General features: G+C 38.8%; 1 long non-coding RNA gene across 1 annotated transcript; it reads right to left on the reverse strand.

Annotated features, from left to right (window-relative positions):
• Positions 1-13,404: 13,404 nt before the first annotated feature.
• Positions 13,405-14,251, reverse strand: LOC147632243 (uncharacterized). The gene is made up of 3 exons (XR_015267294.1): positions 14,121-14,251; positions 13,684-14,028; positions 13,405-13,599 (listed from the first exon to the last, which is right to left on the reverse strand). It is a non-coding gene; the product is annotated as an uncharacterized LOC147632243 (long non-coding RNA).
• Between the last annotated feature and the right edge of the window lie 12,355 nt (positions 14,252-26,606).

Genomic DNA, 26,606 nt, shown 5'->3' on the forward strand with positions numbered 1-26,606 from the left:
CCTTCCCTTGATCTCCTCTACACAATTGTGCATTTCTTGATCAATTTGGCCGAGTGCATTAGGGTTTTGAGAGAAGACGGGGTTTAGGGTAAAGTTCTTGTGCATATGATGGGATTGTCATCATTCCTTTGCATATTGGTTGCATTGCCTCAAGCCTCTACTTTCTCTTTATCATTCCCACACATTTTCTTAATCAATTTTGCTCTATACATGCAAAACATCTAACAATTAATCACTAATGCTTCTTGCATTGTTTATGCCACCTTGGTGAGGGCATTGTTCGTTTCTCTTTGGTTGGATGACTATTGCAAGCCTTGGAGAAGGTGTACAAGGAGCATAATGCAAGCTTGATTACATGCTAAAGTTGTAATAATGTGAGTACATGCTTTCAATTGTAAAAAATCAAACACTCTACTCTCTTCACATTACTGGATTCTCAATCAAATTGCATATGTTTATTCTAAACAAGCACTAGAATCTAGCATGTTGAGAGGGAGTTCTATTGTCCTCTGAGTGAGTTCCTTTGAGCAAAGAAAAAAATCTAGCAAGCGTGGCAAAGGAGACCCCAAAAAGAAGGGGAGTTTAAAATGGTGCCTCATTCTTCCGTTGAATTTCAATTTTAATTTATGACATCAAAAATCAATTCCAATGTAACCACCTGTTGCTCCGTATGTTCCATCTCAGACCTTGGGTCTCCAACCATTCTCCTTGCCATCGCCTCTGTATATCGGGGAAGTTACCTTCAAAATTAGGACTTATTGTGGGATTTCTTGACTTTTCAATTCATAATCCCTCTTCCCTTAATCTCCTCTACACAATTGTGCATTTATTGATCAATTTGGCCAAGTGCATAAGAGGCTTTCAGAGAAGACAGGGTTTAGGGTAAAATTCTTGTACATATGATGGGATTATCATCATTCCCTTGCATATTGGTTGCATTGCCTCGAGCCTCTACTTTCTCTTTATCATTCCCACACATTCTCCTATTCAGCTTTACTCTATACATGCAAACAGTCCAACAATTAATCACAAACGCTAGTTATTTAATTCTACAGGTTGGATTGGATGTTAACCAGTGGAGGGAATCTTGCCATCCGGGGACAGATCGCTCTCGAGAATGCAAGCTTGATTACGTGCTAAAGTTGTAATGTGAGTACATGCTTTGAATTGTAATAAATCAAACACTCTACTCTCTTCCTATTGCTGGATTCTCAATCAAATTGTATAAGTCTATTCTAAACAAGCACTAGAATCTAGCATGTTGAGAGGGAGTTCTATTGTCCTCTGAGCGAGTTCCTTTGAGTAAAAAAAAAAACTAGCAGGGCATGGCAAAGGAGACCCCAAAAAGAAGGGGGAGTTTAGAAATGGTGCCTCATTTTTGTGTTGAATTTCAATTTTAATTTATGACATCCAAAATCAATTCCAATGTAACCACCTGTTGCTCCTTATATTATGTGTCAGACCTTGGGTCTCCAACCATTCTCCTGCCATCACCTCTGTATATCGGGGAAGTTACCTTCAAAATTAGGAATTATTGTTGGATTCCTTGACTTTTCAATCCATAATCCTTCTTCCCTTGATCTCCTCTACACAATTGTGCATTTCTTGATCTATTTGGCAAAGTGCATTAGGGTTTTGAGAGAAGACGGGGTTTAGGGTAAAATTCTTGTGCATATGATGGGATTCTCATCATTACCTTGCATATTGGTTGCATTGCCTCGAGCCTCTACTTTCTCTTTATCATTCCCACACATTTTCCTAATCAGTTTTACTCCATACATGCAAAAAATCCAACAATTAATCACTAATGCTTCTTGCATTGGTTATGCCTTCGTGAGGGCATTGTTCGTTTCTCTTTGGTTGGATGACTATTGCAAGCCTTGGAGAAAGTGTACAAGGAGCATAATGTAAGCTTGATTATATGCTAAAGTTGTAATGTAAGTACATGCTTTGAATTGTAAGAAATCAAACACTCTACTCTCTTCACATTGCTGGATTCTCAATCAAATTGCATAAGTTCTTTTTAAACAAGCACTAGAATCTAGCATGTTGAGATCAAGTTCTATTTGCCTCTGAGCGAGTTCCTTTGAGCAAACAAAAAAATCTACTAGAGCGTGGCAAAGGAGACCCCAAAAAGAAGGGCGAGTTTGGAAATGGTGCCTCATTCTTCCGTTGAATTTCAATTTTAATTTATGACATCCAAAATCAATTCCAATGTAACCACCTGTTTCTCCGTATGTTCCCTCTCAGGCTGGGTCTCCAACCATTCTCCTTGCCATCGCCTATGTATATCGGGGACGTTAGTTACCTTCAAAATTAGAAATTATTGTGGGATTTCTTGACTTTCCAATCCATTATCCTACTTCCATTGATCTCCTCTACACAATTGTGTATTTCTTGATTAATTTGGCCAAGTGCATTAGGGTTTTGAGAGAAGGCGGGGTTTAGGTTATGCATATGATGGGATTCTCATCATTCTCTTGCATATTGGTTGCATTGCCTCAAGCCTCTACTTACTCTTTATTATTCCCACACATTTTCCTAATCAATTTTACTCTATACATGCAAAAAATCCAACAATTAATCACTAATGCTTCTTGCATTGGTTATGCCTTGGTGAGGGCATTGTTTATTTCTGTTTGGTTGGATGACTCTTCCAAGCCTTGGAGCAAGTGTACACGGAGCATAACGCAAGCTTGATTACATGCTAAAGTTATATTGTGAGTATATGCTTTGAATTATAAGAAATCAAACACTCTACTCTCTTCACATTGCTGGATTCTCAATTAAATTGTATAAGTTTATTTTAAACAAGCACTAGAATCTAGCATGTTGAGAGGGAGTTCTATTGTCCTCTGAGAAAGTTGCTTTGAGCAAACAAAAGATCTAGCAGGGCGTGGCAAAGTAGACCGCAAAAAGAAGAGGGAGTTTAGAAATGGTCCCTCATTCTTACGTTGAATTTCAATTTTAATTTATGACATCCAGAATCAATTCCAATGTAACCACGTGTCGCTCTGTATGTTCCTTCTTCTCAAACCTTGGGTCTCCAATCATTCTCCTTGCCATCGCCTCTGCATATCAGGGAAGTTATGTTCAAAATTTGATATTATTGTTGGATTTCCTAACTTTTCAATCCATAATCCTTCCCTTGATCTCCTCTACACAATTGTGCATTTCTTGATCAATTTGGCCGAGTGCATTAGGGTTTTGAGAGAAGACGGGGTTTAGGGTAAAGTTCTTGTGCATATGATGGGATTGTCATCATTCCCTTGCATATTGGTTGCATTGCCTCAAGCCTCTACTTTCTCTTTATCATTCCCACACATTTTCTTAATCAATTTTGCTCTATACATGAAAAACATCTAACAATTAATCACTAATGCTTCTTGCATTGTTTATGCCGCCTTGGTGAGGGCATTGTTCGTTTCTCTTTGGTTGGATGACTATTGCAAGCCTTGGAGAAGGTGTACAAGGAGCATAATGCAAGCTTGATTACATGCTAAAGTTGTAATAATGTGAGTACATGCTTTCAATTGTAAAAAATCAAACACTCTACTCTCTTCACATTACTGGATTCTCAATCAAATTGCATATGTTTATTCTAAACAAGCACTAGAATCTAGCATGTTGAGAGGGAGTTCTATTGTCCTCTGAGCGAGTTCCTTTGAGCAAAGAAAAAAATCTAGCAAGCGTGGCAAAGGAGACCCCAAAAAGAAGGGGGCGTTTAAAATGGTGCCTCATTCTTCCGTTGAATTTCAATTTTAATTTATGACATCAAAAATCAATTCCAATGTAACCACCTGTTGCTCCGTATGTTCCATCTCAGACCTTGGGTCTCCAACCATTCTCCTTGCCATCGCCTCTGTATATCGGGGAAGTTACCTTCAAAATTAGGACTTATTGTGGGATTTCTTGACTTTTTAATTCATAATCCCTCTTCCCTTAATCTCCTCTACACAATTGTGCATTTATTGATCAATTTGGCCAAGTGCATAGGAGGTTTTCAGAGAAGACAGGGTTTAGGGTAAAATTCTTGTACATATGATGGGATTATCATCATTCCCTTGCATATTGGTTGCATTGCCTCGAGCCTCTACTTTCTCTTTATCATTCCCACACATTCTCCTATTCAGTTTTACTCTATACATGCAAACAGTCCAACAATTAATCACAAACGCTAGTTATTAAATTCACCAGGTTGGATTGCATGTTAACCAGTGGAGGGAATCTTGCCATCCGGGGACAGATCTCTCTCGAGAATGCAAGCTTGATTACATGCTAAAGTTGTAATGTGAGTACATGCTTTGAATTGTAAGAAATCAAACACTCTACTCTCTTCCTATTTTGCTGGATTCTCAATCAAATTGTATAAGTCTATTCTAAAGAAGTGCTAGAATCTAGCATGTTGAGAGGGAGTTCTATTGTCCTCTGAGCGAGTTCCTTGGAGCAAAAAAAAAACTAGCAGGGCATGGCAAAGGAGACCCCAAAAAGAAGGGGGAGTTTAGAAATGGTGCCTCATTTTTGTGTTGAATTTCAATTTTAATTTATGACATCCAAAATCAATTCCAATGTAACCACCTGTTGCTCCTTATATTATGTGTCAGACCTTGGGTCTCCAACCATTCTCCTACCATCACCTCTGTATATCGGGGAAGTTACCTTCAAAATTAGGAATTATTGTTGGATTTCTTGACTTTTCAATCCATAATCCTTCTTCCCTTGATCTTCTCTACACAATTGTGCATTTCTTGATCTATTTGGGAAAGTGCATTAGGGTTTTGAGAGAAGACGGGGTTTAGGGTAAAATTCTTATGCATATGATGGGATTCTCATCATTACCTTGCATATTGGTTGCATTGCCTCGAGCCTCTACTTTCTCTTTATCATTCCCACACATTTTCCTAATCAGTTTTACTCCATACATGCAAAAAATCCAACAATTAATCACTAATGCTTCTTGCATTGGTTATGCCTTCGTGAGGGCATTGTTCGTTTCTCTTTGGTTGGATGACTATTGCAAGCCTTGGAGAAAGTGTACAAGGAGCATAATGTAAGCTTGATTATATGCTAAAGTTGTAATGTGAGTACATGCTTTGAATTGTAAGAAATCAAACACTCTACTCTCTTCACATTGCTAGATTCTCAATCAAATTGCATAAGTTCTTTTTAAACAAGCACTAGAATCTAGCATGTTGAGATCAAGTTCTATTTTCCTCTGAGCGAGTTCCTTTGAGCAAACAAAAAAATCTACTAGAGCGTGGCAAAGGAGACCCCAAAAAGAAGGGCGAGTTTGGAAATGGTGCCTCATTCTTCCGTTGAATTTCAATTTTAATTTATGACATCCAAAATCAATTCCAATGTAACCACCTGTTTCTCCGTATGTTCCCTCTCAGGCTGGGTCTCCAACCATTCTCCTTGCCATCGCCTATGTATATCGAGAAAGTTACCTTCAAAATTAGGAATTATTGTGGGACTTCTTGACTTTTCAATCCATAATCCTTCTTCCCTTGATCTCCTCCATACAATTATGCATTTCTTGATCAATTTGGCGAAGTGCATTAGAGTTTTGAAAGAAGACGGGGTTTAGGATAAAATTCTTATGCATATGATGGGATTCTCATCATTGCCTTCCATATTGGTTGCTTTGCGTCGAGCCTCCACTTTCTTATTATCATTCCCACACATTCTCCTAATGAGTTTTACTCTATACATGCAAAAAATCCAACAATTAATCACTAATGCTTCTTGCCTTGGTGAGGGCATTGTTCATTTCTCTTTGGTTGGATGACTATTGCAAGCCTTGGAGCAAGTGTACAAGGAGCATAATGCAAGCTTAATTACATGCTAAAGTTGTAATGTGAGTACATGCTTTGAATTGTAAGAAATCAAACACTCTACTCGCTTCACATTGCTGGATTCTAAATCAAATTGTATAAGTTCATTTCAAACAGGCACTAAAACTTTCTAGCATGTTGAGAGCGAGTTCTATTGTCCTCTAAGCGAGTTTCTTTGAGCAAACAAAAAAATCCAGCAGGGCATGGCAAAGGAGATCCCAAAAAGAAGGGGGAGTTTAGAAATGGTGCCTCATTCTTCCGTTGAATTTTAATTTTAATTTATGACATCCAAAATCAATTCCAATGTAACCACCTGTTGCTTCCTATGTTCCATCTCAGACCTTGGGTCTCCAACCATTTTCCTTGCCATTGCCTCTGTATATCAAGGCAGTTACCTTCAAAATTAGGAGATATAGTGGGATTTCTTGACTTTTCAATCCATAATCCTTCATCCTTGATCTCCTCTACACAATTGTGCATTTCTTGATCAATTTGGCCAAGTGCACTAGGGTTTTGAGAGAAGAGGGGGTTAAGGGTAAAGTTCTTGTGCATATGATTGGATTCTCATCATTCCCTTGCATATTGGTTGCATTGCCTCGAGCCTCTACTTTCTCTTTATCATTCCCACACATTTTCCTAATCAGTTTCACTCTATACATGCAAAATGTCCAACAACTAATCACTAATGCTTCTTGCATTGGTTATGCCTTGGTGAGGACATTGTTCGTTTCTCTTTGGTTGAATGACTATTGCAAGCCTTGGAGCACGTGTACAAGGAGCGTAATGCAAGCTAGATTATATGCTAAAGTTGTAATGTGAGTACATTGCTTTGAATTTTAAGAAATGGTGCCTCATTCTTTCGTTGAATTTCAATTTTAATTTATGACATTCAAAATCAATTCCAATGTAACCACCTGTTGCTCCGTATGTTCCGTCTCAGGTCTTGGTCTCCAACCATTCTCCTTGCCGTCGTGTCTACATATCGGGGAAGTTACCTTCAAAATTAGAAATTATTGTGGGATTTCTTGACTTTCCAATCCATTATCCTACTTCCCTTGATCTCCTCTACACAATTGTGTATTTCTTGATTAATTTGGCCAAGTGCATTAGGGTTTTGAGAGAAGGCGGGGTTTAGGTTATGCATATGATGGGATTCTCATCATTCTCTTGCATATTGGTTGCATTGCCTCAAGCCTCTACTTACTCTTTATTATTCCCACACATTTTCCTAATCAATTTTACTCTATACATGCAAAAAGTCCAACAATTAATCACTAATGCTTCTTGCATTGGTTATGCCTTGGTGAGGGCATTGTTTATTTCTGTTTGGTTGGATGACTCTTCCAAGCCTTGGAGCAAGTGTACACGGAGCATAACGCAAGCTTGATTACATGCTAAAGTTATATTGTGAGTATATGCTTTGAATTATAAGAAATCAAACACTCTACTCTCTTCACATTGCTGGATTCTCAATTAAATTGTATAAGTTTATTTTAAACAAGCACTAGAATCTAGCATGTTGAGAGGGAGTTCTATTGTCCTCTGAGAAAGTTGCTTTGAGCAAACAAAAGATCTAGCAGGGCGTGGCAAAGTAGACCGCAAAAAGAAGAGGGAGTTTAGAAATGGTCCCTCATTCTTACGTTGAATTTCAATTTTAATTTATGACATCCAGAATCAATTCCAATGTAACCACGTGTCGCTCTGTATGTTCCTTCTTCTCAGACCTTGGGTCTCCAACCATTCTCCTTGCCATCGCCTCTGCATATCAGGGAAGTTATGTTCAAAATTAGATATTATTGTTGGATTTTCTAACTTTTCAATCCATAATCCTTCCCTTGATCTCCTCTACACAATTGTGCATTTCTTGATCAATTTGGCCGAGTGCATTAGGGTTTTGAGAGAAGACGGGGTTTAGGGTAAAGTTCTTGTGCATATGATGGGATTGTCATCATTCCCTTGCATATTGGTTGCATTGCCTCAAGCCTCTACTTTCTCTTTATCATTCCCACACATTTTCTTAATCAATTTTGCTCTATACATGCAAAACATCTAACAATTAATCACTAATGCTTCTTGCATTGTTTATGCCGCCTTGGTGAGGGCATTGTTCGTTTCTCTTTGGTTGGATGACTATTGCAAGCCTTGGAGAAGGTGTACAAGGAGCATAATGCAAGCTTGATTACATGCTAAAGTTGTAATAATGTGAGTACATGCTTTCAATTGTAAAAAATCAAACACTCTACTCTCTTCACATTACTGGATTCTCAATCAAATTGCATATGTTTATTTTAAACAAGCACTAGAATCTAGCATGTTGAGAGGGAGTTCTATTGTCCTCTGAGCGAGTTCCTTTGAGCAAAGAAAAAAATCTAGCAAGCGTGGCAAAGGAGACCCCAAAAAGAAGGGGGAGTTTAAAATGGTGCCTCATTCTTCCGTTGAAATTCAATTTTAATTTATGACATCAAAAATCAATTCCAATGTAACCACCTGTTGCTCCGTATGTTCCATCTCAGACCTTGGGTCTCCAACCATTCTCCTTGCCATCGCCTCTGTATATCCGGGAAGTTACCTTCAAAATTAGGACTTATTATGGTTTTTCTTGAATTTTCAATTCATAATCCCTCTTCCCTTAATCTCCTCTACACAATTGTGCATTTATTGATCAATTTGGCCAAGTGCATAAGAGGTTTTCAGAGAAGACAGGGTTTAGGGTAAAATTCTTGTACATATGATGGGATTATCATCATTCCCTTGCATATTGGTTGCATTGCCTCGAGCCTCTACTTTCTCTTTATCATTCCCACACATTCTCCTATTCAGTTTTACTCTATACATGCAAACAGTCCAACAATTAATCACAAACGCTAGTTATAAATTCACCAGGTTGGATTGGATGTTAACCAGTGGAGGGAATCTTGCCATCCGGGGACAGATCTCTCTCGAGAATGCAAGCTTGATTACATGCTAAAGTTGTAATGTGAGTACATGCTTTGAATTGTAAGAAATCAAACACTCTACTCTCTTCCTATTGCTGGATTCTCAATCAAATTGTATAAGTCTATTCTAAACAAGCACTAGACTCTAGCATGTTGAGAGGGAGTTCTATTGTCCTCTGAGCGAGTTCCTTTGAGCAAAAAAAAAAACTAGCAGGGCATGGCAAAGGAGACCCCAAGAAGAAGGGGGAGTTTAGAAATGGTGCCTCATTTTTGTGTTGAATTTCAATTTTAATTTATGACATCCAAAGTCAATTCCAATGTAACCACCTATTGCTCCTTACATTATGTGTCAGACCTTGGGTCTCCAACCATTCTCCTGTCATCACCTCTGTATATCGGGGAAGTTACCTTCAAATTTAGGAATTATTGTTGGATTTCTTGACTTTTCAATCCATAATCCTTCTTCCCTTGATCTCCTCTACACAATTGTGCATTTCTTGATCTATTTGGCAAAGTGCATTAGGGTTTTGAGAGAAGACGGGGTTTAGGGTAAAATTCTTGTGCATATGATGGGATTCTCATCATTACCTTGCATATTGGTTGCATTGCCTCGAGCCTCTACATTCTCTTTATCATTCCCACACATTTTCCTAATCAGTTTTACTCCATACATGCAAAAAATCCAACAATTAGTCACTAATGCTTCTTGCATTGGTTATGCCTTCGTGAGGGCATTGTTCGTTTCTCTTTGGTTGGATGACTATTGCAAGCCTTGGAGAAAGTGTACAAGGAGCATAATGTAAGCTTGATTATATGCTAAAGTTGTAATGTGAGTACATGCTTTGAATTGTAACAAATCAAACACTCTACTCTCTTCACATTGCTGGATTCTCAATCAAATTGCATAAGTTCTTTTTAAACAAGCACTAGAATCTAGCATGTTGAGATCAAGTTCTATTTTCCTCTGAGCGAGTTCCTTTGAGCAAACAAAAAGATCTACTAGAGCGTGGCAAAGGAGACCCCGAAAAGAAGGGCGAGTTTGGAAATGGTGCCTCATTCTTCCGTTGAATTTCAATTTTAATTTATGACATCCAAAATACATTCCAATGTAACCACCTGTTTCTCCGTATGTTCCCTCTCAGGCTGGGTCTCCAACCATTCTCCTTGCCATCGCCTATGTATATCGGGGAAGTTACCTTCAAAATTAGGAATTATTGTGGGACTTCTTGACTTTTCAATCCATAATCCTTCTTCCCTTGATCTCCTCCATACAATTGTGCATTTCTTGATCAATTTGGCCAAGTGCATTAGGGTTTTGAGAGAAGACGGAATTTAGGGTAAAATTCTTATGCATATGATGGGATTCTCATCATTGCCTTCCATATTGGTTGCATTGCGTCGAGCCTCCACTTTCTTATTATCATTCCCACACATTCTCCTAATGAGTTTTACTCTATACATGCAAAAAATCCAACAATTAATCACTAATGCTTCTTGCCTTGGTGAGGGCATTGTCCATTTCTCTTTGGTTGGATGACTATTGCAAGCCTTGGAGCAAGTGTACAAGGAGCATAATGCAAGCTTAATTACATGCTAAAGTTGTAATGTGAGTACATGCTTTGAATTGTAAGAAATCAAACACTCTACTCGCTTCACATTGCTGGATTCTAAATCAAGTTGTATAAGTTCATTTCAAACAGGCACTAAAACTTTCTAGCATGTTGAGAGCGAGTTCTATTGTCCTCTAAGTGAGTTTCTTTGAGCAAACAAAAAAATCCAGTAGGGCATGGCAAAGGAGACCCCAAAAAGAAGGGGGACTTTAGAAATGGTGTCTCATTCTTCCGTTGAATTTGAATTTTAATTTATGACATCCAAAATCAATTCCAATGTAACCACCTGTTGCTTCCTATGTTCCATCTCAGACCTTGGGTCTCCAACCATTCTCCTTGCCATTGCCTCTGTATATCAAGGTAGTTACCTTCAAAATTAGGAGATATAGTGGGATTTCTTGAATTTTCAATCCATAATCCTTCATCCTTGATCTCCTCTACACAATTGTGCATTTCTTGATCAATTTGGCCAAGTGCACTAGGGTTTTGAGAGAAGAGGGGGTTTAGGGTAAAGTTCTTGTGCATATGATTGGATTCTCATCATTCCCTTGCATATTGGTTGCATTGCCTCGAGCCTCTACTTTCTCTTTATCATTCCCACACATTTTCCTAATCAGTTTCACTCTATACATGCAAAATGTCCAACAACTAATCACTAATGCTTCTTGCATTGGTTATGCCTTGGTGAGGACATTGTTCGTTTCTCTTTGGTTGAATGACTATTGCAAGCCTTGGAGCACGTGTACAAGGAGCGTAATGCAAGCTAGATTATATGCTAAAGTTGTAATGTGAGTACATTGCTTTGAATTTTAAGAAATGGTGCCTCATTCTTTCGTTGAATTTCAATTTTAATTTATGACATTCAAAATCAATTTCAATGTAACCACCTGTTTCTCCGTATGTTCCGTCTCACGTCTTGGTCTCCAACCATTCTCCTTGCCGTCGTGTCTACATATCGGGGAAGTTACCTTCAAAATTAGAAATTATTGTGGGATTTCTTGACTTTCCAATCCATTATCCTACTTCCCTTGATCTCCTCTACACAATTGTGTATTTCTTGATTAATTTGGCCAAGTGCATTAGGGTTTTGAGAGAAGGCGGGGTTTAGGTTATGCATATGATGGGATTCTCATCATTCTCTTGCATATTGGTTGAATTGCCTCAAGCCTCTACTTACTCTTTATTATTCCCACACATTTTCCTAATCAATTTTACTCTATACATGCAAAAAATCCAACAATTAATCACTAATGCTTCTTGCATTGGTTATGCCTTGGTGAGAGCATTGTTTATTTCTGTTTGGTTGGATGACTCTTCCAAGAGGGTGGCCACGGAGCGAGCCCATTGCAGCGAGCCAATTTGCAAATTATTTTCAAATCAATACGAGATGCGAGCAGTTTCTTGTCATGTATCCATTGAAAGTGAGCAAGAATGACACATGACATACCAAAAAAAAAAGCAGGCTTACTACATGACATGCCATACCACCTTCAAGACATACCACCTTCAAGACAATGTATTCAAGACACAAAATAAAAGCAGGCTTACTACATCCACCAAAAATGCTACATCCAAATTGTCTTTAAATAAAAGTTCAAATATCACGCTACATCCACCAAAAATGCTAATATATAAAATGTCTTCTGTATCCACCAAAAATGCTACATCGAAACTGTCTTTAAATGTCTTTAAAAAAAAGTTCAAATATCACGCTACATCCACCAAAAATGCTAATATCCAAAATGTCTTCTGTCTTCACAAAAAATGCTAAGATCCAAAATGTCTTTAGTCTTCTTCAAACTGCAAAAAAGTAAGAAATTAATGAACATTGCATTTATAGAGGATTATGGGGTATTAACAGTGCCTTGTCTTATTAATTTGGGAATTACCTTTGTAGAATATGGCTCCAATAGCTTATTATATATGCGATGGTCCTTTTCAAAGATAATAACATTACGTTCCATGACCGCTGCAATAAGTCCAAGAGTTCCAGTCCCAGCAAACAAGTCAACAATAGTATCCCCTGTCTTTGAAAAGAGAGATACTATGTACTTGCATAGCCTCTGCCCTCTTTGGCAACCACCTCTCCAAGGCTTTCCCTTTCGTTTTACCATATCCTCTTCAGGAACACTACATAAACACAGAGATGAGAGACCCAAAAACCTAAACCCTAAATACATACACATTGTTTTTAATCACAGATCCAGAGTCGATCCCTTACATATCTTGAATGAGGTCTTGTTCCAGATCTAATTCACTCCCAAGATTTTGCTCTTCCACCTTATCTCCATACATCCGTAAATACTGCCTTGGTGTACTTGAGCGTACAAAAATAGATAGAATAAGACATGCAACCTGTAATGAAATCCATTCAAATAGTAGTGAATTCCTTAGGCTATAAGTTGAAATAGACATAGACATAAGAATTTTTGTAGAAGAGAAGTGTGCAGCTACCTTTGTTACAAGTTGTCCCATCTTCTTTCCCACTGGTGGAGTGCATTTGACCACTTGTCGATGAAAGACCACAAATCCTCTAGATGTTGCCTCATGCTCTATCTTCACTCCTTCTTCCATTGTATAAAGGCATGTTATGAAGCCATGATCATTAAGACAAAAGTCTACAAATTGAAAAGTTGCCTCATATAGACTTTCGCTAACCACATTCCAAGGTGGCACTCTGTGTCCCAAACAACCCTCAACAACGAGGTTTGAGGGGAAGTCTACAAACACCATCTCCACACAATAGTCAGTCCTTTTCCCATGGACTTTTCCTTTATTACAAAGCACATTCATGGCTTCCAAAACATGTTTGAATAGAGGGGATGGCCCTTCTATGTTCTTACAGTCCCTTGCAAGGTCCTTGATGGAGGTATTGAATGCATATACCATGCCTGCGAATTCCCACAATGCAAGAAGAAACACCGAAGAAGATTGATTAGTAAGAGAAAAATATTTATCACCCCAATAAACATACACTACTGTTAACGGCATGATATCACCTTTGAAAGGTGCTGGTTGGATCATAGACGAGGCTACATGTACATTGCCCGAAGTACTTGTTGTTTGATGTACTTCTCTTTGTCTCCTATTTGCATCCAATGCTTGACTCACTATATCCCTCCCTAGGTTAACTGGTAGAGGGTGCATTCTAGATGTAGAGGCTATAGATGTGGCATGAGAGCTCGTAGAGCAGCCACGTACTGCAGTCAATGGTATACTCTGCACAAAGACAACTTATGGTTATAAATTACCTCATCAAAAAACTTTATCATCGTGCAAAAATCAGAGACAACTTATGGTTACCTCATCAGAACCCTCCACTATGGTCATCTTAGCCAATATAGCTAAGTGTTGATCATGTAATTGAATTTCTTCATCTGGCACAACAAACCTCTCCATGTCTAGCCACCAGGGGCATCTTGTCTTTTCAACACTTGATAGAGGCTAACCATGCATTTCAAAAATAGATAACATACGTTTTATCATCATACATACATTTTATCATCATGACCATGATTACAGAAAACACTTACTCTCCCAAGGTGCAGATCCGCATATATATATCGTGGAGTATCCTCGCAAATCCATAACAACACAAGAGGTGGTATGGCCTGTACTACACCACTATCCACCTCTTTCAGCAGCCATCTAAATTCCAAATGGAAAGGAAAACTAAAGTCAATAGGCTATATAAGAAGCATAAGGAGAAGAAATAAAATTGACCAAGTTTTTTTTTTAACCTATAAACAACTCGATGTGTTGCAGAGCGTAGCCCTTTTTGTGTGTCCATATCATTGCTAAATTTTATATCCCCCTGATGAACTCTGAAAGCTTTTTTGAAATACTTTCGTCGATGAAAGACGACATAGTTTATAAAGGAATTAATGGAAGGTAAGGAGATTCTATCACAATTTTCAATCTCCTCCAGAAGCTTGGAGCCATAAGAACTTATTTGTAGCCAGAACACAAATGAATGTAGCCACTCTCTAGCTTTTGCTTTGTCTTTAGGCAAGTACTCTATCTCTCGAATGCTAGCTTTTGAATTATCCAACATTCGAACTAAGAATGCCTTATCTTCATCCCTAACTTGTGCAGCCCCAATCATGTTCAGTTTCTCTTCTGTCGCAATATGGGTCCCTGCTGCATGCCAAGGAAGTGACAAAACAGCACGCCAAAAGTATTCTCCATTGGCAGGGTCTGCTATGCGGGCAAACTTTCCCACCCTATTCTTATACAGAATTTCTACCTCTCTTATCACCTTAGCCCTTCCGTCTACATCCATGTCCTTAGCCTTGACCTCAATTTTCATCTCCATATCGTCCTACAGAGTCCATTTAATTACAAAATTACTCTTGCATACATTAAACATATTTCGCATAATTAAGTAGATCTTGCACACCTTTAATATCTTGCATACCTTAAACACAAGCCATGCCAATATATTTATTGGAACAGAAAACCAGCTTTTTTTGCCACGAGTGGGGCACTTTTTCATTTCATTCTCCATCCAAGCCTTGTCCTCATCATCGAGCTCTGCAAGGAGGGTAGTCTTATCGGACTCACCAATTCTCCTTATTTGGAAGAGCCTATCCCCAAAAGTTGTTGGTACAAAGGCATAGTCATGCATCCTAGTAAAACCAATGCAGAGAGTTGAAGCAACATCATGCAATCAATGCCAAGAGCAAAAAAGAGAAAAATAATAAAACATATACTTATTCAATCTGGAAAGAGAAAACATCAGCTCTCCAACGTCAGCCTTCTCGAATTGTAGAAAGTCACAGGCCAACAGACAATGCTTAGAGATGTCATTTGGAAATTCTGAGTAAAAGGAAAGAAGATGATAAAATTATATTAGATGCATACATAAAATTGTATAAATAGATAAAAACATTTCAAATCACCCTCACCTTAAGCAATCAAATCCATCCAAGATTCATAGCGGTTGTTTCCATCCAGTACATGTATCATTTTACCCTGGATGAACGGTCCCCATTCTGGCATATTTCTGAGAGACTCTTCAAAAGTTCCATTCACATCCCTCCATGTTGAACTCCATGACAATGTTGTTTCTTCAGTCAGAGGAGTCTCCTCTCCATCCAAATCAAACATGGACACCGTGAACGCCCCCTTGCTTTCAAGATACCCACCAAGGTTCTTGAATGCTTGACCAAGGTTCTTATCAGTACTGGGGCATAGTCTCCTTATGGCCTCTGTTGGAAGAAGCCTACACAAGGGGATCTTGGGGGGGGGGTGCTGAATCTAACTCTAATTCGATCGATGAATGCAGTTGGAGTAGAGGTTTTAAGGATCTTTCCGAAAATTTCTGCTTTGATGCTCTCTATTTTTCTTGTCTCAGTTGTCAATGTGTCTCCACCTTCTTCTTCTTCATTATCATCCTCTCTATCATTCCCATCTTCTTGTCTATCATCACCCTCTCTCTCATCCTCCTGTCTATCATCCTCTCTATCATCATGCTCTCTCTCATCCTCCTCTCTATCATCCTCTCTATCATCCTCTCTGTCATCATCCTCTCTCTCATCCTCCTGTCTATCTTCCTCTCTATCATCATCCTCTCTCTCATCCTCTTGTCTCTCATCCTCTCTATAATTCTGTCTCTCATCCTCTTCTTGTCTGTCATCCCTGTCTCTCTTATTCTCATGTCTATCATTCTCCATCAACACTTGGCCTTGACTCTGAACTTCCTCATCAAACAATCCTCGAGACACCCTCTCGGTTGTTCTTGCCTGTAATTTTTTGGAGCGTTTAGAATGAGGTAGTAAGGAATCCATACCAGCAAAACAACAATCTTTTTGAGAACAAGAAGATCTAGTCACATAACGTTGGGAGTTGGTGTCCATTTTCAAAGATATAACTCTTCCCACAAAAAGTAAAGTAAACTACACGAATTATTCTAGGTAGTATAATCATGGGTTGGCATGGGTTGGCACAAAGTATACGGATTGTTTAAGGTTGTATAATCATGGGTTGGCAGGGTTGGCACAAAATATACGGATTATTCAAGGTTGAAAATAATCTCGGGTTGGCACAAAGTATACGGATTAATCAAGGCTGTAAATTCCTAATCATTAATAACAAAGTGCTCGAAAAAACCTTTTCCCAAAAAGGATTTCACTCCTCTGCAACGGCAGGAAGGAAAGGTACACTCGTGCAACTATCTTCTACAACCATTTTCTACGACTATCCTCTGCAGCTATCGTCTTCTACAACTATCTTCTACTCTATTCTCTGCAGCTGTCGTCTACAACTATCCTCTTCTACAATTATCAAAAAAATCCAGCAGGGCATGGCAAAGGAGATCCCAAAAAGAAGGGGGAGTGATGGTTCCAGCTTCTCCTGGTGGTTCTCCTTGAAGAGATATATATTATGTTTCCTTGCTGGGATTTTGGAAGCCGTGCTTCCTATGTTCCATCTCAGACCTTGGGTCTCCAACCATTCTCCTTGCCATTGCCTCTGTATATCAAGGCAGTTACCTTCAAAATTAGGAGATACAGTGGGATTTCTTGACTTTTCAATCCATAATCCTTCATCCTTGATCTCCTCTACACAATTGTGCATTTCTTGATCAATTTGGCCAAGTGCACTAGGGTTTTGAGAGAAGAGGGGGTTTAGGGTAAAGTTCTTGTGCATATGATTGGATTCTCATCATTCCCTTGCATATTGGTTGCATTGCCTCGAGCCTCTACTTTCTCTTTATCATTCCCACACATTTTCCTAATCAGTTTCACTCTATACATGCAAAATGTCCAACAACTAATCACTAATGCTTCTTGCATTGGTTATGCCTTGGTGAGGACATTGTTCGTTTCTCTTTGGTTGAATGACTATTGCAAGCCTTGGAGCACGTGTACAAGGAGCGTAATGCAAGCTAGATTATATGCTAAAGTTGTAATGTGAGTACATTGCTTTGAATTTTAAGAAATGGTGCCTCATTCTTTCGTTGAATTTCAATTTTAATTTATGACATTCAAAATCAATTCCAATGTAACCACCTGTTGCTCCGTATGTTCCGTCTCAGGTCTTGGTCTCCAACCATTCTCCTTGCCGTCGTGTCTACATATCGGGGAAGTTACCTTCAAAATTAGAAATTATTGTGGGATTTCTTGACTTTCCAATCCATTATCCTACTTCCCTTGATCTCCTCTACACAATTGTGTATTTCTTGATTAATTTGGCCAAGTGCATTAGGGTTTTGAGAGAAGGCGGGGTTTAGGTTATGCATATGATGGGATTCTCATCATTCTCTTGCATATTGGTTGCATTGCCTCAAGCCTCTACTTACTCTTTATTATTCCCACACATTTTCCTAATCAATTTAACTCTATACATGCAAAAAATCCAACAATTAATCACTAATGCTTCTTGCATTGGTTATGCCTTGGTGAGGGCATTGTTTATTTCAGTTTGGTTAGATGACTCTTCCAAGCCTTGGAGCAAGTGTACACGGAGCATAACGCAAGCTTGATTACATGCTAAAGTTATATTATGAGTATATGCTTTGAATTATAAGAAATCAAACACTCTACTCTCTTCACATTGCTGGATTCTCAATTAAATTGTATAAGTTTATTTTAAACAAGCACTAGAATCTAGCATGTTGAGAGGGAGTTCTATTGTCCTCTGAGAAAGTTGCTTTGAGCAAACAAAAGATCTAGCAGGGCGTGGCAAAGTAGACCGCAAAAAGAAGAGGGAGTTTAGAAATGGTCCCTCATTCTTACGTTGAATTTCAATTTTAATTTATGACATCCAGAATCAATTCCAATGTAACCACGTGTCGCTCTGTATGTTCCTTCTTCTCAGACCTTGGGTCTCCAACCATTCTCCTTGCCATCGCCTCTGCATATCAGGGAAGTTATGTTCAAAATTAGATATTATTGTTGGATTTCCTAACTTTTCAATCCACAATCCTTCCCTTGATCTCCTCTACACAATTGTGCATTTCTTGATCAATTTGGCCGAGTGCATTAGGGTTTTGAGAGAAGACGGGGTTTAGGGTAAAGTTCTTGTGCATATGATGGGATTGTCATCATTCCCTTGCATATTGGTTGCATTGCCTCAAGCCTCTACTTTCTCTTTATCATTCCCACACATTTTCTTAATCAATTTTGCTCTATACATGCAAAACATCTAACAATTAATCACTAATGCTTCTTGCATTGTTTATGCCGCCTTGGTGAGGGCATTGTTCGTTTCTCTTTGGTTGGATGACTATTGCAAGCCTTGGAGAAGGTGTACAAGGAGCATAATGCAAGCTTGATTACATGCTAAAGTTGTAATAATGTGAGTACATGCTTTCAATTGTAAAAAATCAAACACTCTACTCTCTTCACATTACTGGATTCTCAATCAAATTGCATATGTTTATTCTAAACAAGCACTAGAATCTAGCATGTTGAGAGGGAGTTCTATTGTCCTCTGAGCGAGTTCCTTTGAGCAAAGAAAAAAATCTAGCAAGCGTGGCAAAGGAGACCCCAAAAAGAAGGGGGAGTTTAAAATGGTGCCTCATTCTTCCGTTGAATTTCAATTTTAATTTATGACATCAAAAATCAATTCCAATGTAACCACCTGTTGCTCCGTATGTTCCATCTCAGACCTTGGGTCTCAAACCATTCTCCTTGCCATCGCCTCCGTATATCGGGGAAGTTACCTTCAAAATTAGGACTTATTGTGGGATTTCTTGACTTTTCAATTCATAATCCCTCTTCCCTTAATCTCCTCTACACAATTGTGCATTTATTGATCAATTTGGCCAAGTGCATAAGAGGTTTTCAGAGAAGACAGGGTTTAGGGTAAAATTCTTGTACATATGATGGGATTATCATCATTCCCTTGCATATTGGTTGCATTGCCTCGAGCCTCTACTTTCTCTTTATCATTCCCACACATTCTCCTATTAAGTTTTACTCTATACATGCAAACAGTCCAACAATTAATCACAAACGCTAGTTATTAAATTCACCAGGTTGGATTGGATGTTAACCAGTGGAGGGAATCTTGCCATCCGCCGGGGACAGATCTCTCTCGAGAATGCAAGCTTGATTACATGCTAAAGTTGTAATGTGAGTACATGCTTTGAATTGTAAGAAATCAAACACTCTACTCTCTTCCTATTGCTGGATTCTCAATCAAATTGTATAAGTCTATTCTAAACAAGCACTAGACTCTAGCATGTTGAGAGGGAGTTCTATTGTCCTCTGAGCGAGTTCCTTTGAGCAAAGCAGGGCATGGCAAAGGAGACCCCAAAAAGAAGGGGGAGTTTAGAAATGGTGCCTCATTTTTGTGTTGAATTTCAATTTTAATTTATGACATCCAAAGTCAATTCCAATGTAACCACCTGTTGCTCCTTACATTATGTGTCAGACCTTGGGTCTCCAACCATTCTCCTGCCATCACCTCTGTATATCGGGGAAGTTACCTTCAAAATTAGGAATTATTGTTGGATTTCTTGACTTTTCAATCCATAATCCTTCTTCCCTTGATCTCCGCTACACAATTGTGCATTTCTTGATCTATTTGGCCAAGTGCATTAGGGTTCTGGGGTTGAGGGTAAAATTCTTGTGCATATGATGGGATTCTCATCATTACCTTGCATATTGGTTGCATTGCCTCGAGCCTGTACTTTCTCTTTATCATTCCCACACATTTTCCTAATCAGTTTTACTCCATACATGCAAAAAATCCAACAATTAATCACTAATGCTTCTTGCATTGGTTATGCCTTCGTGAGGGCATTGTTCGTTTCTCTTTGGTTGGATGACTATTGCAAGCCTTGGAGAAAGTGTACAAGGAGCATAATGTAAGCTTCATTATATGCTAAAGTTGTAATGTGAGTACATGCTTTGAATTGTAAGAAATCAAACACTATACTCTCTTCACATTGCTGGATTCTCAATCAAATTGCATAAGTTCTTTTTAAACAAGCACTAGAATCTAGCATGTTGAGATCAAGTTCTATTTTCCTCTGAGCGAGTTCCTTTGAGCAAACAAAAAAATCTACTAGAGCGTGGCAAAGGAGACCCCAAAAAGAAGGGCGAGTTTGGAAATGGTGCCTCATTTTTCCGTTGAATTTCAATTTTAATTTATGACATCCAAAAGCAATTCCAATGTAACCACCTGTTTCTCCGTATGTTCCCTCTCAGGCTGGGTCTCCAACCATTCTCCTTGCCGTCGCCTATGTATATCGGGGAAGTTACCTTCAAAATTAGGAATTATTGGGGGACTTCTTGACTTTTCAATCCATAATCCTTCTTCCCTTGATCTCCTCCATACAATTGTGCATTTCTTGATCAATTTGGCCAAGTGCATTAGGGTTTTGAGAGAAGACGGGATTTAGGGTAAAATTCTTATGCATATGATGGGATTCTCATCATTGCCTTCCATATTGGTTGCATTGCGTCGAGCCTCCACTTTCTTATTATCATTCCCACACATTCTCCTAATGAGTTTTACTCTATACATGCAGAAAATCCAACAATTAATCACTAATGCTTCTTGCCTTGGTGAGGGCATTGTTCATTTCTCTTTGGTTGGATGACTATTGCAAGCCTTGGAGCAAGTGTACAAGGAGCATAATGCAAGCTTAATTACATGCTAAAGTTGTAATGTGAGTACATGCCTTGAATTGTAAGAAATCAAACACTCTACTCGCTTCACATTGCTGGATTCTAAATCAAATTGTATAAGTTCATTTCAAACAGGCACTAAAACTTTCTAGCATGTTGAGAGCGAGTTCTATTGTCCTCTAAGCGAGTTTCTTTGAGCAAACAAAAAAATCCAGCAGGGCATGGCAAAGGAGACCCCAAAAAGAAGGGGGAGTTTAGAAATGGTGCCTCATTCTTCCGTTGAATTTTAATTTTAATTTATGACATCCAAAATCAATTCTAATGTAACCACCTGTTGCTTCCTATGTTCCATCTTAGACATTGGGTCTCCAACCATTCTCCTTGCCATTGCCTCTGTATATCAAGGCAGTTACCTTCAAAATTAGGAGATATAGTGGGATTTCTTGACTTTTCAATCCATAATCCTTCATCCTTGATCTCCTCTACACAATTGTGCATTTCTTGATCAATTTGGCCAAGTGCACTAGGGTTTTGAGAGAAGAGGGGGTTTAGGGTAAAGTTCTTGTGCATATGATTGGATTCTCATCATTCCCTTGCATATTGGTTGCATTGCCTCGAGCCTCTACTTTCTCTTTATCATTCCCACACATTTTCCTAATCAGTTTCACTCTATACATGCAAAATGTCCAACAACTAATCACTAATGCTACTTGCATTGGTTATGCCTTGGTGAGGACATTGTTCGTTTCTCTTTGGTTGAATGACTATTGCAAGCCTTGGAGCACGTGTACAAGGAGTGTAATGCAAGCTAGATTATATGCTAAAGTTGTAATGTGAGTACATTGCTTTGAATTTTAAGAAATGGTGCCTCATTCTTTCGTTGAATTTCAATTTTAATTTATGACATTCAAAATCAATTCCAATGTAACCACCTGTTGCTCCATATGTTCCGTCTCAGGTCTTGGTCTCCAACCATTCTCCTTGCCGTCGTGTCTACATATCGGGGAAGTTACCTTCAAAATTAGAAATTATTGTGGGATTTCTTGACTTTCCAATCCATTATCCTACTTCCCTTGATCTCCTCTACACAATTGTGTATTTCTTGATTAATTTGGCCAAGTGCATTAGGGTTTTGAGAGAAGGCGGGGTTTAGGTTATGCATATGATGGGATTCTCATCATTCTCTTGCATATTGGTTGCATTGCCTCAAGCCTCTACTTACTCTTTATTATTCCCACAAATTTTCCTAATCAATTTTACTCTTTATTATGCCTTGGTGAGGGCATTGTTTCTTTCTGTTTGGTTGGATGACTCTTCCAAGCCTTGGAGCAAGTGTACACGGAGCATAACGCAAGCTTGATTACATGCTAAAGTTATATTGTGAGTATATGCTTTGAATTATAAGAAATCAAACACTCTACTCTCTTCACATTGCTGGATTCTCAATTAAATTGTATAAGTTTATTTTAAACAAGCACTAGAATCTAGCATGTTGAGAGGGAGTTCTATTGTCCTCTGAGAAAGTTGCTTTGAGTAAACAAAAGATCTAGTAGGGCGTGGCAAAGTAGACCGCAAAAAGAAGAGGGAGTTTAGAAATGGTCCCTCATTCTTACGTTGAATTTAAATTTTAATTTATGACATCCAGAATCAATTCCAATGTAACCACGTGTCACTCTGTATGTTCCTTCTTCTCAGACCTTGGGTCTCCAACCATTCTCCTTGCCATCGCCTCTGCATATCAGGGAAGTTATGTTTAAAATTAGATATTATTGTTGGATTTCCTAACTTTTCAATCCATAATCCTTCCCTTGATCTCCTCTACACAATTGTGCATTTCTTGATCAATTTGGCCGATTGCATTACGGGTTTTGAGAGAAGACGGGATTTAGGGTAAAGTTCTTGTGCATATGATGGGATTGTCATCATTCCCTTGCATATTGGTTGCATTGCCTCAAGCCTCTACTTTCTCTTTATCATTCCCACACATTTTCTTAATCAATTTTGCTCTATACATGCAAAACATCTAACAATTAATCACTAATGCTTCTTGCATTGTTTATGCCGCCTTGGTGAGGGCATTATTCGTTTCTCTTTGGTTGGATGACTATTACAAGCCTTGGAGAAGGTGTACAAGGAGCATAATGCAAGCTTGATTACATGCTAAAGTTGTAATAATGTGAGTACATGCTTTCAATTGCAAAAAATCAAACACTCTACTCTCTTCACATTACTGGATTCTCAATCAAATTGCATATGTTTATTCTAAACAAGCACTAGAATCTAGCATGTTGAGAGGGAGTTCTATTGTCCTCTGATGAGCGAGTTCCTTTGAGCAAAGAAAAAAATCTAGCAAGCGTGGCAAAGGAGACCCCAAAAAGAAGGGGGAGTTTAAAATGGTGCCTCATTCTTCCGTTGAATTTCAATTTTAATTTATGACATCAAAAATCAATTCCAATGTAACCACCTATTGCTCCGTATGTTCCATCTCAGACCTTGGGTCTCCAACCATTCTCCTTGCCATTGCCTCTGTATATCGGGGAAGTTAGCTTCAAAATTAGGACTTATTGTGGGATTTCTTGACTTTTCAATTCATAATCCCTCTTCCCTTAATCTCCTCTACACAATTGTGCATTTATTGATCAATTTGGCCAAGTGCATAAGAGGTTTTCAGAGAAGACAGGGTTTAGGGTAAAATTCTTGTACATATGATGGGATTATCATCATTCCCTTGCATATTGGTTGCATTGCCTCGAGCCTCTACTTTCTCTTTATCATTCCCACATATTCTCCTATTAAGTTTTACTCTATACATGCAAACAGTCCAACAATTAATCACAAAGGCTAGTTATTAAATTCACCAGGTGGGATTGGATGTTAACCAGTGGAGGGAATCTTGCCATCCGGGGACAGATCTCTCTCGAGAATGCAAGCTTGATTACATGCTAAAGTTGTAATGTGAGTACATGCTTTGAATTGTAAGAAATCAAACACTCTACTCTCTTCCTATTGCTGGATTCTCAATCAAATTGTATAAGTCTATTCTAAACAAGCACTAGAATCTAGCATGTTGAGAGGGAGTTCTATTGTCCTCTGAGCGAGTTCCTTTGAGCAAAAAAAAAAACTAGCAGGGCATGGCAAAGGAGACCCCAAAAAGAAGGGGGAGTTTAGAAATGGTGCCTCATTTTTGTGTTGAATTTCAATTTTAATTTATGACATCCAAAGTCAATTCCAATGTAACCACCTGTTGCTCCTTACATTATGTGTCAGACCTTGGGTCTCCAACCATTCTGCTGCCATCACCTCTGTATATCGGGGAAGTTACCTTCAAAATTAGGAATTATTGTTGGATTTCTTGACTTTTCAATCCATAATCCTTCTTCCCTTGATCTCCGCTACACAATTGTGCATTTCTTGATCTATTTGGCCAAGTGCATTAGGGTTATGGGGTTTAGGGTAAAATTCTTGTGCATATGATTGGATTCTCATCATTACCTTGCATATTGGTTGCATTGCCTCGAGCCTCTACTTTCTCTTTATCATTCCCACACATTTTCCTAATCAGTTTTACGCCATACATGCAAAAAATCCAATAATTAATCACTAATGCTTCTTGCATTGGTTATGCCTTCGTGAGGGCATTGTTCGTTTCTCTTTGGTTGGATGACTATTGCAAGCCTTGGAGAAAGTGTACAAGGAGCATAATGCAAGCTTGATTATATGCTAAAGTTGTAATGTGAGTACATGCTTTGAATTGTAAGAAATCAAACACTCTACTCTCTTCACATTGCTGGATTCTCAATCAAATTGCATAAGTTCTTTTTAAACAAGCACTAGAATCTAGCATGTTGAGATCAAGTTCTATTTTCCTCTGAGCGAGTTTCTTTGAGCAAACAAAAAAATCTACTAGAGCATGGCAAAGGAGACCCCAAAAAGAAGGGCGAGTTTGGAAATGGTGCCTCATTCTTCCGTTGAATTTCAATTTTAATTTATGACATCCACAATCAGTTCCAGTGTAACTACCTGTTTCTCCGTATATTCCCTCTCACGCTGGGTCTCCAACCATTCTCCTTGCCATCGCCTATGTATATCGGGGAAGTTACCTTCAAAATTAGGAATTATTGTGGGACTTCTTGACTTTTCAATCCATAATCCTTCTTCCCTTGATCTCCTCCATACAATTGTGCATTTCTTGATCAATTTGGCCAAGTGCATTAGGGTTTTGAGAGAAGACGAGATTTAGGGTAAAATTCTTATGCATATGATGGGATTCTCATCATTGTCTTCCATATTGGTTGCATTGCGTCGAGCCTCCACTTTCTTATTATCATTCCCACACATTCTCCTAATGAGTTTTACTCTATACATGCAAAAAATCCAACAATTAATCACTAATGCTTCTTGCCTTGGTGAGGGCATTGTTCATTTCTCTTTGGTTGGATGACTATTGCAAGCCTTGGAGCAAGTGTACAAGGAGCATAATGCAAGCTTAATTACATGCTAAAGTTGTAATGTGAGTACATGCTTTGAATTGTAAGAAATCAAACACTCTACTCGCTTCACATTGCTGGATTCTAAATCAAATTGTATAAGTTCATTTTTAACAGGCACTAAAACTTTCTAGCATGTTGAGAGCGAGTTCTATTGTTCTCTAAGCGAGTTTCTTTGAGCAAACAAAAAAATCCAGCAGGGCATGGCAAAGGAGACCCCAAAAAGAAGGGGGAGTTTAGAAATGGTGCCTCATTCTTCCGTTGAATTTTAATTTTAATTTATGACATCCAAAATCAATTCCAATGTAACCACCTGTTGCTTCCTATGTTCCATCTCAGACCTTGGGTCTCCAACCATTCTCCTTGCCATTGCCTCTCTATATCAAGGCAGTTACCTTCAAAATTAGGAGATATAGTGGGATTTCTTGACTTTTCAATCCATAATCCTTCATCCTTGATCTCTGTAAGGCCCCCGTCCCGAAGGGCGGGGGAATCCTTTTGATAGGCGGTCAAGTCTCGTGTTATTTTCCGATCGACGACACCTCGATCTCGTAGAAATACGAGGTTACGAGCAAACGGACGGACCTAACTCTATCTCGCAGGGGAAACGTAGTCATCCTAAAGGAAATTCTAATCCCCAGCACGAGATGTGCGTGGAGATGGAACAAGACCCACACTTGGTTCAAGGAAGCCAACGCCTTTTTCCCCCGTATTCATGAGGCACGGCCGCTGGCTCGGTCCCCTAAAACAAGTCTTGTTCGTGACTCTACTATTCCCTAAGTATCGTAGGTTACGACTAGTAGAAAGCTACCCGACTGATCGGGTCCACCCATCCTTAGAATGGTACCGTCAGGGCATCCATTCTCCCACTTTCCACACACTCACCCGTTCAATTGTTTCCTAATTAAGTCCTACCACACTGTGAAACACTTAAAAACAATTTCCTTTGTTAATTAATTACACTTGATTCCTTAAAGAAAGTCTTTCTTAGCACAACATTGAAATCAACGAGCATACTTACAGTGAAAAATATTTACAAAGATCCTGAAACCGGGCCGATATTCCAATCCAAACTCATGTCCAAACCATAACCATAACCACAACTACATCGATAATCTAGAATTCGATCTTCCAGCCTCAACCAGCTGGGTAAACCTCA

The sequence above is a fragment of the Cibotium barometz genome, chromosome 14, assembly GCF_041138505.1.
Source record: "Cibotium barometz isolate CiBa-2024 chromosome 14, ASM4113850v1, whole genome shotgun sequence".
In the NCBI taxonomy this organism is placed as follows: Eukaryota; Viridiplantae; Streptophyta; class Polypodiopsida; order Cyatheales; family Cibotiaceae; genus Cibotium; species Cibotium barometz.